The sequence below is a fragment of the Procambarus clarkii genome, chromosome 34 (genome assembly GCF_040958095.1).
Source record: "Procambarus clarkii isolate CNS0578487 chromosome 34, FALCON_Pclarkii_2.0, whole genome shotgun sequence".
Classification (NCBI taxonomy): Eukaryota; Metazoa; Arthropoda; class Malacostraca; order Decapoda; family Cambaridae; genus Procambarus; species Procambarus clarkii.
The window spans coordinates 26,172,235-26,191,774 of record NC_091183.1 but is presented as its reverse complement, the minus strand read 5'-3'; positions in this window follow the sequence as shown (position 1 = coordinate 26,191,774).

Below are 19,540 nucleotides of genomic sequence, written 5' to 3'. Positions count from 1 at the left end.
GACGACATTGTACAAGTGGGGGCTACCGGAGCAGAACCTCTCTGGGTGGCTGAATCTGTGGTCCATAAAGCAGCCATGTCCTTCCCTACAGGATCAGCAGGTGGGTTCACAGGACTAAAACCCAACCACCTCAAGCAAATGCTCAACCCTGCACTGGGTGACATTGCAAAGAACCTCTTGGTGGAACTAACCAGATTCACCAACACATGTCTAGCTGGCAACATACCAGCGTCCATAAGACCTATCTTTTTTGGAGCATCTCTCTGTGCTCTAAAGAAAAAGGATGGAGGGATCAGGCCAATAGCTGTGGGCAATTCTCTCCGGCGTCTCGTCGCAAAGGCAGCTGCAAGAACAGTTAGTGATGCAGCGGCCAACATGCTGAAGCCAAAACAGCTCGGGTTTGGCATTCCACAAGGGTGTGAGGCGGCAGCTCATGCAGCTCGAGCCTTCATCGCCAACATCACAGACGAAAAGGCCCTTATCAAGCTAGATTTCAAAAATGCCTTCAATTTGGTGCGGAGGGATGCGGTACTCCGTGCGGTTCATAGTCATTTCCCTTCCCTCTACCCTTTTGTACATTCATGCTACAGTATGGATCTTAAGCTACTTTTTGGCGAACATGAAATTGACTCGCGAGAAGGCGTCCAACAGGGTGACCCCCTTGCTCCTCTCCTTTTATGCTTAGTCATCAAACAAGTCACAGAGGTCCTGTCCAGCGAGCTTAACATCTGGTTCTTGGATGATGGTACCCTAGCTGGTTCCCAAGACTCCCTCCTGGAGGACATCAGAAAAATCCAGGAGCAAGGTGCAGTTTTAGGCCTCACCCTGAACCTTTCTAAATGTGAAATAATATGTTCCAACCAGGGCATCGTAGAGAGAATAGAGGGTCTTCTGCCAAATATCCATAAAACTAAACCTGAAGACAGCACACTCCTAGGAGCTCCCCTGGGGTTGAAAGCCATCGATGAGGTCCTTGATAAGAAAATCGCCGACCTGAAGAGGATGGATGGGAGGATTGAGGATATTGATGCTCATGATGCACTCTACCTCATCACCAGATGTCTGTCCCTCCCCAGGTTAACCTACTTTCTGAGGTGTTCACCATCTTACAGTAGCCAAAAACTAAGTGAGTATGACCGGTTACTGAAATCAATGCTAGAAAAAGCCCTTAACCTCTCTCTCGATGACCTACAGTGGAAACAAGCCTCTCTTCCTGTAAGACTTGGGGGCCTCGGAGTTCGAACAGCAACGCAAATCGCTGTTCCAGCCTTCCTGTCCTCCTTATCAGCATCCGACGACCTTGTGAAGGAAATTCTACCTGCCCACTTACATCAGCTGGCAGGTGTACATGATCCCAATTTTACACGCTGTGCCACAGAGTGGGCCTCTCGTGCAGGCCAATCACCTCAACCACCATCCCCAAAAGCCCACAAGCAATCCAGCTGGGATGGTCCCATTGTAGACCAAGTTGCTGCAGAGTGCCTGGGTGCTGCAACAACACAACACGACATTGCTCGCCTCACAGCAGTAGCAGCACCACATTAGCCAGGTACCCACACCCACGTACAGACTGGCGAAGCGACTCAACGGCCTGCTGACTCCTTATGTTCCTTGCGCCTTCAGCCTGAAGTCTCCAAAGGAATTTGTTGACTTACTGCGGGGCCCACGGGCCACAGGGATAAGAGCCTCGTTGGACGTAGAATCGCTGTTCACTAACGTACCAGTGGACGAGACAATCGGGATGATAGCCGACAGAGTGTATCGTGATCCAGCCTGTACTCCTCTTGACATACCAGAAAATGTACTAAGGAAACTACTCCAAGCTTGTACTAAAGAGGCACCCTTCTTGAGCCCGGATGCGCACATGTATAAGCAAGTAGATGGGGTCGCCATGGGTTCTCCCCTAGGTGTCCTGTTTGCAAACTTCTACATGGGTACCATCGAGCAAAAAGTCTTAGTCTACATGAACATGAAACCGGCCATATACTGCAGGTATGTTGACGACATTTTTACACAGGTACCTGATGTCAGACATCTGCAGGAGTTGAAGGAGGCATTTGAGCGGAGTTCCGTGCTGCGTTTCACTTACGAGATGGAAAAGGATGGGAAGCTGCCCTTTCTAGATGTAACAGTCATGGAAAAGAGCGGAGGTTTCCACACTGCAGTCTACACTAAGGAAACGAACATAGGAATGTGCCTAAATGCCAAAAGCGACTGCCCAGATAGGTACAAGAGGAGTGTTGTTAACGCATATGTCGACCCTGCTCTCACCCACAGCTCAGAATGGAAGCAAGTCGACGAAGAACTCTGTAGGGTAAGGCAGGTCCTAGTCAACAACGGCTTCTCCAATGGTTTCGTCGAAGACATCATAAGAAGGAAAGTGGAACGCCATGCAACCTCTGAAGAGACAACCAACACAACACCTATACCCCCTATTAGACTATTTTACAGGAACTTCTTTTCCACAGCTCATAAAACGGAGGAAAGGGTCCTGAAAGATATTGTTAATAGAAACGTTATCCCTACAGACAAAAATCAGAGGATACAACTGACGATTTACTATAAAACCAGAAAAACGGCCAGCCTACTCATGAGAAACTCTCCAGACACAAAACAGAACCCTTTAAAAGAGACTAACGTCGTCTATGCCTTCAAATGCCCTCTTGGGGACTGTAAGCTCCAAAAACCCCAGTATATAGGCAAGACAACAACATCTCTTTCTAGGCGTTTAACGATGCATAAGCAACAGGGCTCCATTAAGGAACATATAATCTCTTCCCACAACCAAACCATCGCCAGAGAAATCCTAGTAAACAACACAGAAATCATCGATAGATACAGCGATAGCAGGCGGCTTGACGTTTGCGAGGCATTACACATCAAGAAGTCAACACCAGCAATCAACAGCCAATTAATGCACAACTATATTCTACCCACCTCAAGACTCCGCTCCAATATAGAACCATTAAGAAATATGGACCAATAGGCTTTCTACAATCACTTCTATTCAATACCCATTGTTTCATGTTCTGGCTTGTGTTGATGAAATTAATACCTTATTAAATACCACCTCACCCCATCCACCACACTCAAATGTAGATATAAATAAAATTGGAGATGTGTAAGTTCTATTCAGTTGTGTATGTGTTAACTAAAGTCTTTGAAAATGTAACAAGTTTTACGAAACGCGCTCAAGTGTCGCGTCAGACTAGAAATAAAAATGAATTTTGGAGAATTGATTTTTGAATTACCTCCAACAGTGAAAAGAAATGTACGAAAGATTGAGAAAATTCGTGTTAGAATTATTAATCTTACTTTTTCGGTCATATTTAAATATATATATATATATATATATATATATATATATATATATATATATATATATATATATATATATATATATATATATATATATATATATATATATATATATATATATATATATATATATATATTGTGTTGGTGTTCCCCCCCCTTATAATTCTCCCACGCCTGCAGTAAGAGTCATGTCTACTTTCCCAAGCGTTCTTTATGTAGCAGGCTTCAATTTGATATATGGGAGAGAGTGGAGTGTTCTCGGAGAGCCGAGAAATTAGTGAAATAGTAATATTTTGGCCTGTGGTATAGGCCCTTTAGGAAGCCAAGATGGCGCTGGCTTTCCTGATTCCCCGCCAAAACTGTGTGACGTCAGTGGCACCGGATTGGTCACCGACAGCAATGTGGCACCGGGAGCCAATGAAAACCTCCCGCGGCGAAAGTGACGTCACGAAGGAAGGGGGTCCGGGCAACGCGCCGCGCTGGCGCCAGCAGTCAGACACGACACGTCAAGGAGGTTGGACGTGCGACGATTGGTCCTGTCAGTTTGACAGTTGTTTCCCGCTCCCGTGGATTTACGCGTCACCTGAAGTCTGCCAGTACTCTGAGAGGTCTTCCCTAGTTCATGTGTTGAACCAGACAGGGAATTGACGGTTATTGAGCAACAAGTGCTCCAGCCAGGTACTGTGCAAGAGGAAGCAGTGAAGCCGTGCAGTGACGTATGTGACGTCTGTGGCAGTTCACCAGTTCGTGACGGCGTAGTGGCTGACAGAGCCACTGGGTAGCTTAGGAAGACGAGGACTATTGGGGATTCCGGACGACTGCAGCTGAGACGTAGGCGGCAGCCGTTGTTGGGAGAAGTCGACGGCCAGGAGACCGTCTCCAACTCTACCAGAAGTTGAGAAGGAGCACGGACCTGCAGAGAAGAGGGCACTGAGACGACGCGCTAAACGGTGGGACGACGAGTGGTTCTGGTAGGACACGACGACGTGTGTATGGGGGCGTTCCCGACACGAGGACCAGGAGCTACATCTCGACTCTCATCGGAGGATAGGTTGAAGTAGGTGTTTCTAGTTTCCCTCGCCATTCCCCTTTAGTTAGCTATGTTAGTCGGCTATATTATCTAGCCTGAGGATTTTATATGTCGTGAGCAAGTCTCACCCGTGTCACCGTAAGGCACCAGTTTGCCGTGTAGTACTATCAAGAGTACTTATAATACTTATGTTGATTGTTGGTGTGTACAGGCACCCGGAACAAGTGATAAATTTACTGTGTTTTGTATATCTTTCTACAGATTTTGGTGTGAACATATAGTGATAAATTATATATAATATTATGCCAGTATTTGGAAGTTAGGCTACGTGCCCAGAAACTATTTATTTTCCATGTATTGATGTCTGATTTATATACATTATATATGTCTATGTTCATGCAGTGATTAATCCTTTGTGAGTATAGTGAATTATTGCGTTATTGCCCACGAGAGAAAGTACTGAAAACTCCAGTGTTTAATACTTTATAATATGTCATTGAATGAAGGGCAGTGAAAACCATTACAGTGAATAATTGTAGCATTGATGGTAGAAACGACTGTTTGAGCCCGAGTATAGTGTAACTAAGTAATACGTGCTATTTGTGCCAATATCGAGTGTGCGAGTTTCTAGTAATATTGGAGAACTTAAAGAAACAGCACGCGTGAATCTAGAAAACAAGCAATAAACTTTCGCGCGGGGCCAGGCGATCAGCTGTTCTTGACACTTGACGAGGAGGGGAGGTGTTGCCACTTAGTGAGTGCATACTATTCGTGGGAACTACCGGCCACAGCCAGGATCAGTTGATTTATTTATTATTGTTTGGCCTTGTGACATCTTTCATGCATTTTAAGTAAAATACAAAACTACCTTTGTGTTTGTATCATCCCCTCCATTGATCTTGTTGCTATATTATACTGGAAAGCAAAGAGTGATAAAAGTACATACCTGCCTGAACTCTTGATCTATTGAGTGTGACCTTGCCAAGGCTACCACTAATTCAACTAGTCCACTGAGGTGTTACTGGCCACCTAAAACACTAGTTGGCGACCTTGTGGTTAACCGTAGAGCCATATTGTTGGGGAGGGCACATGACAGTCAAGTGAACGAGTCGTGTTCCCACTCCTTCTCAATCAGAGGCCGGTTGAGATTGACTGGGAGACTCTCCTGGCGTGCAGTGGCGCCGTGAGGATAGAGTGAAGACCCGCAGGGCTACGGTGAGTGACCTTGTGATAACCGTTGCTCACCCAGAGTAAGAGCAAGAGTAAGTGTAAACCCCAACATTGGCGACCTTGCCAGGATTCGATCGAAGTAAAGGTTGCAGTGGTGATAATTGGCAGTGGTAGTAGAGATCAGGTGCAGGTTATCATTTATAGCACAAGATGGAGGATGATAAAGTAACCAAGTTTATTGACACTCGAGATGAACAGGTGCTGGAAGAATGCACCAAGGCACAGTTACAGGCTATAGCAGATCATTTGGGAATAAAGCTGAGATCTGCCAGAGTGGCAGAAAGAAGACTAGAGATCTTGTTGAAAGTTGATCTTGTTCAAGTACCTACTATTGAACTTCTTGATCCTAGATTACCACATCAAATACATGTGTTTCAAAATATTTACCCACACACGGCTTCCAAACTTTTTAAATCTTCTAAGAAGAAGCACAAACGACGAAAAAAGTATCTACAAACATTTGTGCCTCGAAAGAGTTTTCGCCAGAAAAGGGATTTTTTAATGGAGATTGAAAACATTGCACGTCTTGATGAAAATATCAGAAAGGCATTCTTTGTTCAAGTGTATTGTGTGTTTATGGTCGAAACTGCCTATAATGTAATACACTGTCCACAAGGTAAATTTCTAGAGTCATTACAACCTACTAAAGTTCCTCATTCTTTGAATAATATTGAGTATAAATGTCCTTTCAAATCTAAATCTATAGGCTACTTTATCGAAATGGAATACTTAAACCCACGCGATTGGATCCTACTAAGGAAAAAAGTCGACTTATTGAAAAATGATCTGTATTGTCGTCAACAATTGCTTACTACAGTTCTTAGACAGCTTATTGATGTTCAATTAGTCTTATATAATACTACTGACAAATATATATCAGGTACTTATTACGATATTAATCCTCAAAATGTATTTGTATCCAATGATGACATTCATCGAATTAAATTAATTGATTACGGAGGCCTTTTTCTTCCTTCTTTAAATATATATTCTATAATCACAGAACCGATGCTGGTATTTATTCCGAAAATATCTGTGATGTCTTTTCAAACAAATATCTAAATCAAAACTCAATTATAAAAGATATGTTCAATATCTTTCTAACCGATATTTTACACGTTTGCCCAAACGAGATAAATACAGCATCATTCCTACTATGTATGGTATCATTGTAGCCGTGACAATGTGTGTGATGTTAATGTGGGGTTGTGAAAGACGAGATAAAGTACGCCACATTTTAAGAAAAATTATTCACTCATATAATCCAACATTGATTTTGAATGATGTCTATAAAAGTCAAGAGATACAAAAAATATTATAGAATTGCTTAAAACCTCAAACATCGTTGAAAACCTACCCCTTTAGATAAAAAATGAATGCCAATTTTGATTTCGATAATATGGAATTAGATAATTTTGATACTTTGATGGAACCTCTCTTAAAGTACATTTCTCCAGAACACCTTTTAAACACAGTCCATCCGAATTTATCAATATACCAGAGAGTTGAAAAATGGCGTCAACTGGAAAAAAGTAAGAATGTAGCATGTTGCTATAAATGTCACCAGTCAAATAAACCACTACACCTCCTCCAAATACCAACATTACGAAGACTTGCAGATGAGTCAATCGAATCTCATCACTTTTGTGATGACTGTATTAAAAAATGACGATTTATGTTTATTCCAATAAACTCTTAAAATAATCTACTAACTTGTATATAACACAAAATAAAAAGAACAATAAAACTATAGCCTATGTCATTCCAATAAATTCATTTAACATTGATTGTGAAACTGTAAATTTTAATAATGCCCATAAACACAAACAACAACAGTATAAAATTGTTTTGCCTCATTTACAATATATTATAATTTGGTACTTACACAAATCTTATGTTCCTATTGACCAGGTTAAATTTCAACAATTAGTGAGTGTAGCTTCTACTTTATTATTCAGAATTAATATAGAAAAAGGAAAAGGAAAACTCCCATCCTTAGAAACATGTATATCATCCATGTTAACTTCTGTTTTGGGGCATTCACTACCTTTCCTGATGCCATCTTTTATCAAACTCATCTATCAAATTCCACATATTGTATATAATAATGGGATAATGAATGGGATAATGAAAATATTTTATCACATCAGTTACTAAAAGAAGGGAACCAAAATTTATTTTCACCACAAATATTTAAGGCATTTGATATAGATATATGTTAATTATACTATTGTTGTACAAGAGTCACAGTTGTTCCTGCCTGTTTATCCCATTTGGATAAAGTGTGGAAAATCTTGTGATCATGAGAAAATGGAGACCACAGAGTTCTCCCTTGTCAAATGAGTGGGAGGTATTGATGAAACTAAAAGGTATATGGAACTAAACATAGAACATTTATTTTTAAAGAGGATAATTTTGTCAGGTTGTATATAAGACAAGAGCAGCTTCATACTTGCTCAGTTGCTCTCTATCCACGTGACCAGGTTAGTGATTTTTAATGTATTTTTGGAAGATATGTTGGCAGCTCAAGCAGACCAAAGAGGTGGTACATTTCAAATCTTTTGTATATTATTTTAGAACCAGATTTAAGAAAGCCATCAGAGATTGTGTTTACAACAGACCTACATAGGTTTACAACGGACATACAAACTCTTTATTCCCTGAAAATATGGATGGGATCAAACAAAGAAGGGAAACCACTAGTATCACAATTACAATTGATAGTACGATGCAAAAGAGATGAAGATATATTCGTCGAATTTATTTCAAACATAGATGAAAGATATACAATATTATGTGATTATAATTTTAATGGAAAATTGGATATAACAAGCAATAAAAGTGGATATAAATCCTTTATCAAAGACCCTATCCTATTTCTAAAGATGGTTCAAGCTTCAGAAGAGGAAAAAGAAGCTTTAGTGCAAATCAACGAAATATCGATTCCACCTTTGTCGACATATTACAAAAGTTATTATGAAGAAGAAATTTTGTTAAGAGAAGCACAAAGCTATTTTGGGCGAGATAAGTATTTTAGTTATTTGATGTTTGAACCCATTCATTGGAATTTCACTAGACAATTGATACCAGGGATGATCATCCTCTTTTTCTTCATGTGAAACAAAAAATTGTCCGACTATAACATATATGGAACCAGACATGAAAAATTTATATTATGAAATTATTACTGAACTACTTTATTATGGTAAAATATGGTTTAAATATGAAAACTACTCTTTTCGTATTTTTAGGGACAGTGATGAAGACTTTGACAATATATGCTTTATTAACTTCAAAAGCATTGACAGAGTTTAGGAAAAGTTGTAGTTTAGTAGCCCAATGCACTCGGAAAATTGTAAATACTTTTTGGGGGAATACTGAAACCGAATATTGGAATGTAGCCACATTGCATGAAAAGATGGATACCACCATTCCAATTCTTCCCCATTTACTTAAACAATTCATACTTAATGAAGGTTCAGAAAATCTAATGATTGGATTCTGCAAGAGAGCTGTGGAAGATTTAAAGGAAATAAAAAAAAAAAAAAAAAAAGGTGACTAGTTTTAGAAAGCCGCCTCCAGTCTCCACCAATAGTCCAGGACGGGCCTTTCATGCATGAGTGGGGGGTGAGGTGGTGGTATACTGTGACTTCCATATGTTTCAAAAAGCAACAATTGCTCTCCATTCACGTGACTAGGTCAGTGTTCGTTTGCCAACTAGTGGATTACCTCCTCTTGGATACAAATATCCAAGATTTGAAAATCATTTGAATAAATTTACAACATTTAATTTTTAAAAATTAGTCTCAAAACTGTATGAAAAATGTTGATTGAAATAAGGACTCAACGAGCGAGAAGTGACTTTTTTTTTTTTTTTTTTTTAAAGAGAGTTTCCTGTTTCCTGTCAATATAAGACAGAGCCGCCCTCTCTTGCTTCATAGTTGCTCTCCATTCACGCGAGCAGGTCAGTGTTCTCATTTCATTTGTGAGGGGAGGGGGGTGGATCTCCTGATGGTGTGGCTGTCATATCTGTTATTATATTGAAAAAGGGAGAGTGACTATTGTTTGCTCATGGTTCTCACGCAACTAGGTCAGTCAATGTCCTTATTTCTTCTACTATAACGGATTTTTATTTAACAGACTGTGACAGGCCGAGATGTAAGAGAGCTGTGAGGATACTAACCAACTAAGGAAGAGTCGTTAAGTTTCTTGTGGATTCCCCTCCCATAGCAATCCAGGATGTTGCGGGAAAGAATCAAAAGTAATAGAGGAGGAGAAAAACCATCTGGGATACCAATATCCACATACACAGCTTTAACCAAAAAAAATTTGAGATAATTTTCAACATTCTTTTGCCAGAGAGGCCATTTAGGGGTAAATTGACATTTTATTAGAGATCAATTTTTTTTTTTTTTTTGCATAATGAATCCTTTAGTCAAGATGATGTTTACTACGGAATGTGAGAATTTCAAATCTTTTGTACCTTCAATTACATCAAGTTTACAATTGTCAAACTATATTCAATACTTTTATAATTGTGGACTAAATATTACATTAGAACGAGATTTAAAATTACCATCAAATTTTTTGTTTGAAACAGACATACAAACTCTTTATTCCTTGAAAATATGGATGGAATCTAACGAGGAAGGGAAACCACTAGCATCACAATTTCAATTTATACTACGATGTCAAATAGAAAACGAAGGATTCTTCATCGAACTTATTTCAAACACAGATGAAAGATATACAATATTATGTGTTTATGACGAAACTTTTAATATAGGAAGCAATAACAATGGATATAAATCCTTTGCCAAGGACCCTCTTACATTTCTAAAGATGGTTCAAGCTTAAGAAGAGGAAAAAGAAACTTTAAGAGAGATGATGCGAATCGATGGAATATCAATTCCACTTTGGTCGACATACTACAAATGTGATGAAGAAGAATTTCTGTTAACAAAAAACTATTTCAAGCGAGATTTTTATTTTAGGTACCTGATGTTTGAACACATTCATTGGAAATCAACTGGACAATATGATGTTTATGAAAAATGGGTGAAATGTTTTGAAAAAGAGGTTGATCATTCCTGGTATCAAATCAACCAATATAGTTTATGTGAAACCAAAAAATGTCAGACTATAACGTATATGGAACCATACATGAAAAATTTATATAAAACATTGGTTAATGAAATTAATGACAGATGGTTTAAATATGAAAACTATTCTTGTCGCATTTTTAGTGATGGTGATGAAGACTGTGACTATATATACATCATTGACTTAAAATTTTGTAATGACTTCAAAAGCATTGACAGAGTTTATCATGTGGAAAAAACTAAAAAATATAATGCACTAATTGCTCGCTTGGGGGTGAAAGAAAATGGATCATTTTTTATTGAAATGATTATCATCTATCACTTTTATTATAAGAGAGAATGTATAATTTTTGTAACCCGTAATCCCAAACTCTTTATAAATATAATTCAAACTGGGGAAAAGGATAAAATTCGTAGTTTTATCTTGAAAGATGAGGGTTTATTATCATCTCAGATGAGGAAAAATTGTAGTTTAGTAGCCCAATGCACTCGGAAGATTGTAAATTCTTTGGTTTCGGATACTGAAACAGAATGTTGGAATGTAGCCACATTGCATGAAAAGATAGATACCACCATCCAAATTCCCCATTTACCCCTTAAACAATTCATACTTAATGAAGGTCTAGAACATCTATTGATTGGATTCTGGAAGAGAGCTGTGGAAGATTTAAAGTATTATGTATTTAAATAATTATAAGTTGATAATGGGAATAGTCTCCCAAAGAACAACTGATGTCTGAGGAATGGGAAATTAGTGATACTTGCCGCTTTCACCAGTTGCTTTCTTAAGAGACTTTCCTAGATTAAACAACCGACCCACAATGATAAATTAGAGTGATCTCACCGAGGTGGTTGGGAGCTGCTTTTTTTTGGGATTTAAATTTAAATTGGATTTAAATTGGCCACTAAAGTGTAGAGAAACATGCTGGCGCAACTCTCGAATGTGTACTTAAGTGGGATAAAAAAAACTCTAAGCTCATTCTCACTATGGAACTAAACGAGGACAGACGGATGGTGGGTAGCATTGTGAGATAAAATAAATAAAATATAATAATAATAATAATAAACAGTGTAATTGTAAATCACTCCTTCTTCAGTCAGGAATGGCACAGATTAGTGATGACAACGCTATCTGTGAGTCTGCTCCCGAAACCCCCTCCAAATGGACAGCGCCATCAAGTGAGGATTCTCCCGAAACCCCCCCCCCCCTCCAAATGGACAGCGCCATCAAGTGAGGATTCTCCCGAAACCCCCCCCCCCCTCTCCAAATGGACAGCGCCATCAAGTGAGTCTGCTCCCGAAACACCCCCCTCCAAATGGACAGTGCCATCAAGTGAGGATTCTCCCGAAACCCCCCCCCTCCAAATGGACAGCGCCATCAAGTGAGGATTCTCCCGAAACCCCCCCCCCCCCCTGCAAATGGACAGCGCCATCAAGTGAGGACGGGATATACCGGCCACAGGTGCTGGATGACTCTTTTTATCCAGCCTCTGTTAATGATGTGATTGTGACTATCGCCGTTAGGCATTGTGTAGTGGATTATGAAGATATCCCCGACTTTATTGCACACATAAGGAGCTTAGTGGAGATTGAAAAGCAGCAGTATGCGGCTACAAATCCAAAAAAACATACTGCAATAATTTAGTTGAAAGAATTATGAAAATACGAGCAGTAGAAATGTTATATGATAACTTCCGTTTGGAGTCACAGATCATAACGCCTGTTCACCTCGGTTTGGGAAGAATAGAAGTATGCTACAGTAAAATTGAAAGTGTTATAGAATGGGTTAAAGCAATGACAAAGATTGCCAAAAAATATGCAGGAGTGGATTTAAGCTTACCTGAACATTAGAGATTACTCAATCAGAAAGTTTATTTGCAGAATGAGTTTACAGCTCTCTACAACCCTGATTATAAAGGATGTTGCACTGAGGTAAAACAAGATGGAGAAAATGAACATTGGACGATGACTTCTATATGGAAGTTTTGTATTAACTAGCTACAACAGTACAACAAAGCCTTCAGAAGATTGGTCCAAGAAATACATTATTATTATTTTTTTTAATTAATTATTCTGTTCTGAATCTTGTTGTAATCATATGATTTTGTACTAATATTAAACAATTTTTTTTTAATAAAAAATTACAATAATGGTCATAACCAGCGAAAATGTTTTCTAATGTGGTAGGGATGACATCTTTTGGAATTAATCATATCTTACCACAAAAGTTGATACATAAACAATGCAAATAAACTATTAAAATAACCGACCTTCAGCACAAAATGATAAGGCTTATCTTTTTTTTTTCCTCTGATTGAAATATGAAATATATATAAACATTAATTTGCACAATATGTCTTTACCTAGGAAGAGTAACGTTTAAACCATCATACAATTGTGATAATTTGATAAAATAAATATGGTCTTAAATTTTTGAAATTATTGTAAACAAATAATAATATATGTATATGTAAAAAATTTAACCTATCAGACATTTGATTTTACAGGTGGTAGATTGGATTGAACATTATGACTGGCACCAACATATGGAGAAAAGTAATTTCTGTTTTTAACAAGTTTATTGAAAATGAAAATCATCAGTTTAGGCCACTAGGCAATGATATTATAACCCAAATAACAGACACTAGCAAAATATGGGAAAGTCCGGTTGCAAAGATTATGTGGCGAAATCTGACTTATAAACAAAAAAAATATATAGTGAGACCAGACACAAAACCAGAATGTGAAATGGGTTCAACCATACAAAAATTTATTATGGATCAAAATGTTCGACTACTCATATCATCACCCTCTAATGGTTGGACTCAACTTGAACAAGAACTACGTCAGTTGGAATGGAGAGGTGAAGCCTTTGTGAATGGTGAAGAGATTACTAGTGGTGGAACTGACTGTTATAATCAAGTGCTGATAATGACATCTCCTAAAAGTTTTTTTAAGAATATTTCAACATACAAGGGTGATAAAGTTATTTTTTTATTTGATCATCAGTCTTACCTGACCCATACAAAATGTGATCGGTGTGAGAGAGAAATCTGCAATGGTAATTATCTGTCCAAAATTTTGACAAGAAAATTTTTTGCCTGTGATATTTGCCAGAAAAAGTTCTTTGCAATGTACTACTTAGTAATACATTTCAACACACAACATGCATATGAAATACCATGCCATGTGTGTGGGACAGTTTTATTGAACAGAGGCTGTCGAAAAGTCCTTTTTGATAGTTTTCTTTCAGAATTTGATGAAATTCCCACTAGTGGTGGAAAGTTACCAAAGTTATTTATAAGAAAATTCAAAGATAAAATATCATCTTCGAACGCTGCAGAGTGGTGGAATTTTATCTTGAATGCAGATGAAAAGAAGATATACACAATAATAACACCAGATGAAGAAAAAAGGCAGTTAGAGAAACAGATTAATTTCTCACTAGATGTAAAAAGGAATAAAATATCCAAGAAGTTTTCTTCAATTTACCCTTTGGAAGAAGAAATTTTGTATATAATTAACTGTCTTCATATTTTTCCTGATTTGTGTAGGAGTATTTGATCATCATTTGCCACTAGAAATAGAAATAGATGCAATTATTAAATTCACAGGTGAAGGTTCTCTTGTAAGTGTTTTTGCTGGCACTGCATTCATTGAAAATCTATTGAGATTAAGAAATGTGGACGTGAAAGCTACTGATAATTACTCAAACATAAATTCTATATCATGGATGGAGGTTGATAATATAAATATCTCTGAGGCAATTAATAATAAATATCATCCAGATGTTCCTTTAATGACATGGCCACTAGAAAAAAAGAGTTCAATCCCAAGTGCAATGGCTGAGGGTAGTTTTGATATGAGCACTTCAGGATATTGTGAAATGATAGATGAACTCAACTTAAGTGAAAGAGAACCTTTAAAGTATGAATATTATAGTGATGCCTTATATGCTATTAAAGAGTTTAAGGGAAACAAGTTCATTTATGTTGGAGATAAAATGTTTTGTTGTGAGTGTAATGCTCTTTTTTCCCATTATCTAGAGGAAAATTTTGAAAAGGTGAATAGTGGAATTACATTATCAAAAATTCACTTCTATATCAGGAAACCAACAAATTGATCAAACTGTTCTAATAGACTATATTATTAAGGATTAGTTTTTAAAGGTTGAACACTAGAAGTTTAATGCTATTATTATACTTTGGATGTGTAAAAATGTGTAATAAATGCTGTTTTTATATCATAGCCTACCTAAATTTGAGAAGTATGACACATGTTTTTTTTATTAGAAATTATAAGTGTTTAAAATTATTTTAAATATTAAAATTGAATTCACATCAGGTACTGACTCATTAGTCTCGTATTTGAAATGTATAGGGGGGACTACAATGACATGACTTCCCTTAGCAATACACTTCAATAACAACAAAAAAAAAACATCCCACTGAAAAGTTTTTTTGTCCTAGAGTAGGTGGGCAAAACAGTATTATATTTGTATGTTTTTAATTAGAAATTATCGAATAATTATTCAAATTATTTTGTATATGAGATAACAAATAAGGAGTTATGCATTCATAAATTTTTCTATTTACCATATTATCTCCAAGAATATATAAAACTGTACCAAAAACAGATGTCATAAGTGTAATTGTAATTAGTTTTAATATAACTTTTGTTTGGCGATTATTTATAATGTTATTTGAATTTTGATTATTAGGTTGGTTAAGGTTGGTGGAGTTGGAGGTAGGACTTGAGATCGGGTTGGTGTTGCTGGGATTAGGGTTGTTGCTGGAATTATTAGGGTTGTCACTTGAATTATTAGGGTTGTTGCTAGAATTAGGGTTAGGGTTGTTGCTGGGGTTAAGGGTGTTGCTGGGGTTAGGGGTGTTGCTGGGGTTAGGGTTGTTGCTGAGGTTAGGGTTAGGGTTGTTGCTGGAGTTAGGGTTAGGGGTGTTGCTGGGATTAGGGTTAGGGGTGTTGCTGAGGTTAGGGTTAGGGTTGTTGCTGGGGTTAGGGTTAGGGGTGTTGCTGGGGGTAATAGTTTCTATACTAACTATAGTCATTATATATTTTTATATATGTATAAACAAAAGTAAACAATTAATATTATTATTATGATAAATAACAAAAGTATAATAGTATTATGGTAATTAAATATATTTGTGGGATGTATAACGGTGTAATGTCTAAGAGAATGTTCTTGAAGTTCCAATGATATTAACCTCAAAATCGACCCAGTTTCACAAACATAAAAAAAAATTTTATTAAAATTTGGGTCAATGGGATGTATTTTTTAATTAGGATATAAGTAGGTTTTAGCTAAATTATAATTATGTGGATTACATAGAGCTTTACATCCTTTATTAAAAACTGCTTTCTCAAAAGATGAAGTTTCCAATAAACTTTCAATATCCATTGAATTACTAGTCCCAATATAACTGCTCATCTGGAATGGTAGCTAAAGGATGGGAAGCATCTTCTATAATATTTTTTTTTTCATTGTCTACTAAACTTTCATTACAAAATCTTCGTTTATATTTGTCTCTTATGAGAAAAATTCGGTCTCCAAAATTTACAAGACTATATCGAAAACATCCAGTATTAATTTTATTAGGTAAACACATAAATTCTATAAAACTCTCACTTGTTTCTAATTTGGAAATTTGTTTTAGAATGGAACAGTATGGATAAATTTTAAACCACTCTTTAAATCTTGTCCAAATTAGAATTGCCTGGATATTATTATATATATTATCTGCGTTAAATATTGTACATATAGATTTTTCATCATATATTTCACAATCATTAAGACACGTAAGCAACATATTTACATCTTGTAAATAATTACAATAAATATAATATGGATATATAGTCTGAATATGTATCCGGAACTGTTACGGCCCTCTCGGGTCGCAACCGGGTTCTTTCTCTGATGTTGTTAGAGATAGGGTATCCGGCCCCAAGCTAGTAGTGGCTTTCAAGGGATGTGATCCGTAAAGCAAGAAAAATAAAAGTGGAAGGGAAATAAAGTCAAAAACTTAATACTATAATTATTACCATCACCATAAATACTATATAAAACATTACACGGGGGGGGGGGGTATAAACACTATTAGATACACTGTTGTCTTCTTCTGAAGACTCTGGACATTCACGGTGCTCACGATGCTAAGCTCTTGGTGCTCTTGTGGCCTCACGACGAATCCTTCGAGAATCTTGAGTCTACCCTGGCCACAGGCCAGCCAAATCACAGTTCCACTGGGGGCACTGTCGTGGAGGCCTTCAACCACAAGTCCAGCCGGCAGCTGGCAGGTTCCAAACAGCAACGCTGGTTAGGCCACTCCACGATCGATACTAAGGTAGCGAACCCTAGTCAGGAGCCTTGTGTGATACCACAGATCACTCTCCTTGCCACAACTCCCCAGTGGTTAATCGTCTCCACCAGTCAGTCCCGGATATGACAATCCCTCAACTGCCACTTCACAGGCAGGTTAACACCACAGTGTTCATCCGGGGGCGACTCACAGCAGCTGCAGCAAACTCTTGGAGACGAGACGACTGCCTTGGGTAGACTGATCCAACTTCCATTACAGCAGTCCCAGGTCGACTCTGTAAACAGACACGTCTTCAGTAACGATTACACACTAGGGCACGTCACTTACCGGCTCAGACCCAAACGCCCACCTATCCACTACATAGATGGCGTTGCTGTCTGAGCGCCACCTCACCAGAGGTCAGCAGCGGCTGTGTTATGAGCTGATCAGGACGGGAAACTAGCCCTTGTGGCCAGTATTTCTCGTCCTCACTAGGGGGCGGCGTCCATTTGGAGGGGGTTTCCTGAGCTGACCCACAGATGGCGTGGTCGTCACTGCTCCAGGCTCGGACGCTGGATTCGGGTCCGTAACACCTCCCCACCAAAAAGAATTTAGTTTGGGTCTCTATAAAAGAAAACACAAACCAAATTAGTACGTGGATACAACTCCACACGGACTCACGTACACTATAAACTGGAGTGGTGAGGCTGTCTTGTCCACAGAACTGTCCTACTGGGCAACTCTGGCATGAAGGAAACTTGTAGATGGAAGACGATGATCTGCCTGATGTAATCTTCCACCTCTACACTGCGATGTCAAACAGGGGCATAATCTCACATCTCTCGAGTAAGGATTGATATAAACACGACCTGGGGACACTCGACACTTCCCTGTGTCGTGGCACCGATGATGGCTGGTCACAGACGGCATTTCTGGTGCCGGTCCGGTAGTCCTTCAGGGAGACGGGAACCTGGAATACAGTGGTTTGATCATTTAGAGTGACAGCGACAGTGGGCAAGTCAGTACTTACTACACACTCGCCTACTAGGCCCACACCTAGTTCCAACAGAGCTGCTTGTACCCCGTAGATGATGTCTGCTCTGCCACCGTCTGGTCGACCAACGTTCCGCATAACGCTGAATCCAGGCTCAGCAATCACACAGGGGGTGTCAACCTGTCGGAAACAGTCACTCATATTATCATATCTCGTACCTCCTGTATCTATCATCACCTTCCAGGTCCCTTCTTTGCCTGCAACACTTGCAGTGCAAATCTCCAATCCCTGGGATCTCTTCGCGATGTTCATGGGAGCCGTCATCTGTCGGGTCGTCCACTGGTCCTTACTGAGAACACACACAAGAACAAAAAATACCGCTAGGAAACATTTGGTTAACGTAGGGACAAGTTTCCTGAGCTTGAAATGTCCATAGCCGGCTATAACCATTAGTCTGGTTTGGACCAAAGAGGTCACTAAAACCTTTGCACATACCTCACATACCTCCGACGTCTGGGGAATCTCTGGCCGGTTCAATGAACATTGTACTTTGCCATACCACAAGTACTCATCCGCCTTCACTCCAGACTCTTTGGTATCCGTGGGTGCTTGCACACGAGGCCTCTCTTCATGCTCAGTTGTCTCTGCCATCGTAACCTCATGTTCCTTTTTGGGAGAAGAATTAGGAGACTCTGCTATAATGCTGTCGATCTGTGGGTGAGAGGACAAATTAAACATATTACCTGATTCCGGGTCTGAGTGTACCTGGACATTACCACTGCCTGCTGTTACCTCAGACCTTGCTGTTCCGGCTGACTCGTCCGCGACCTTGGGAAGATTGTTGCTCCAATCTGTCACCAAGTCGTTGGCTAGTACCACGTCAATCCCAGCTATAGGGAGGGTATCGACTTCTGCCAACGCACATGTGCCGCTGAAGTAAGGCGAGTCGAGATGTACCGGCACTAAGGCGGCTATGTACTGTGTCCTAGGAAACCCAACCAGGATAACCTTTAGTCTTCCTTCCACACTCACTCCCTCGGGTAACGAGTTTTTCACGATCAGGGACTGGGCTGCTCCACTATCTCTGAGCACTACAACTGATCTACCAGTGTGATCACTCGATACGTACCCGCTTGAAGTGTGAGGGGCGAACAAACTTGGTCCTTCCTGCGTAGTCGTAGACTGGCTTCCTGCTGGTGGTGTCACACAGCTCATCAACATCACCTCCCTTCGAGCGCCGTTACCTCTTCTGCCTCGGCACGTAGCAGCTACATGCCCTTTCTGCCCACAAGTCCAGCACACCATATTCCTCCTCGGACTCCAGTGTTTCGGACTACAATATTGCACTGAATCACAGCGAGCACTTCGCTATACAATGTTGCACGTTATCACACCTTCGAGGGCTACTTGAGGGCGTCTTCTTAGCGCTTTGTGGGACGGGGGTCTCCTCTTCGTCATGACGAGGTCTGTCAAACCGGCGTGGGTAATTCCTCGGGACGTACTTAGCAGAAGGCCTATGCGTCAGGATGTATTCCTCAGCCATGGTGGC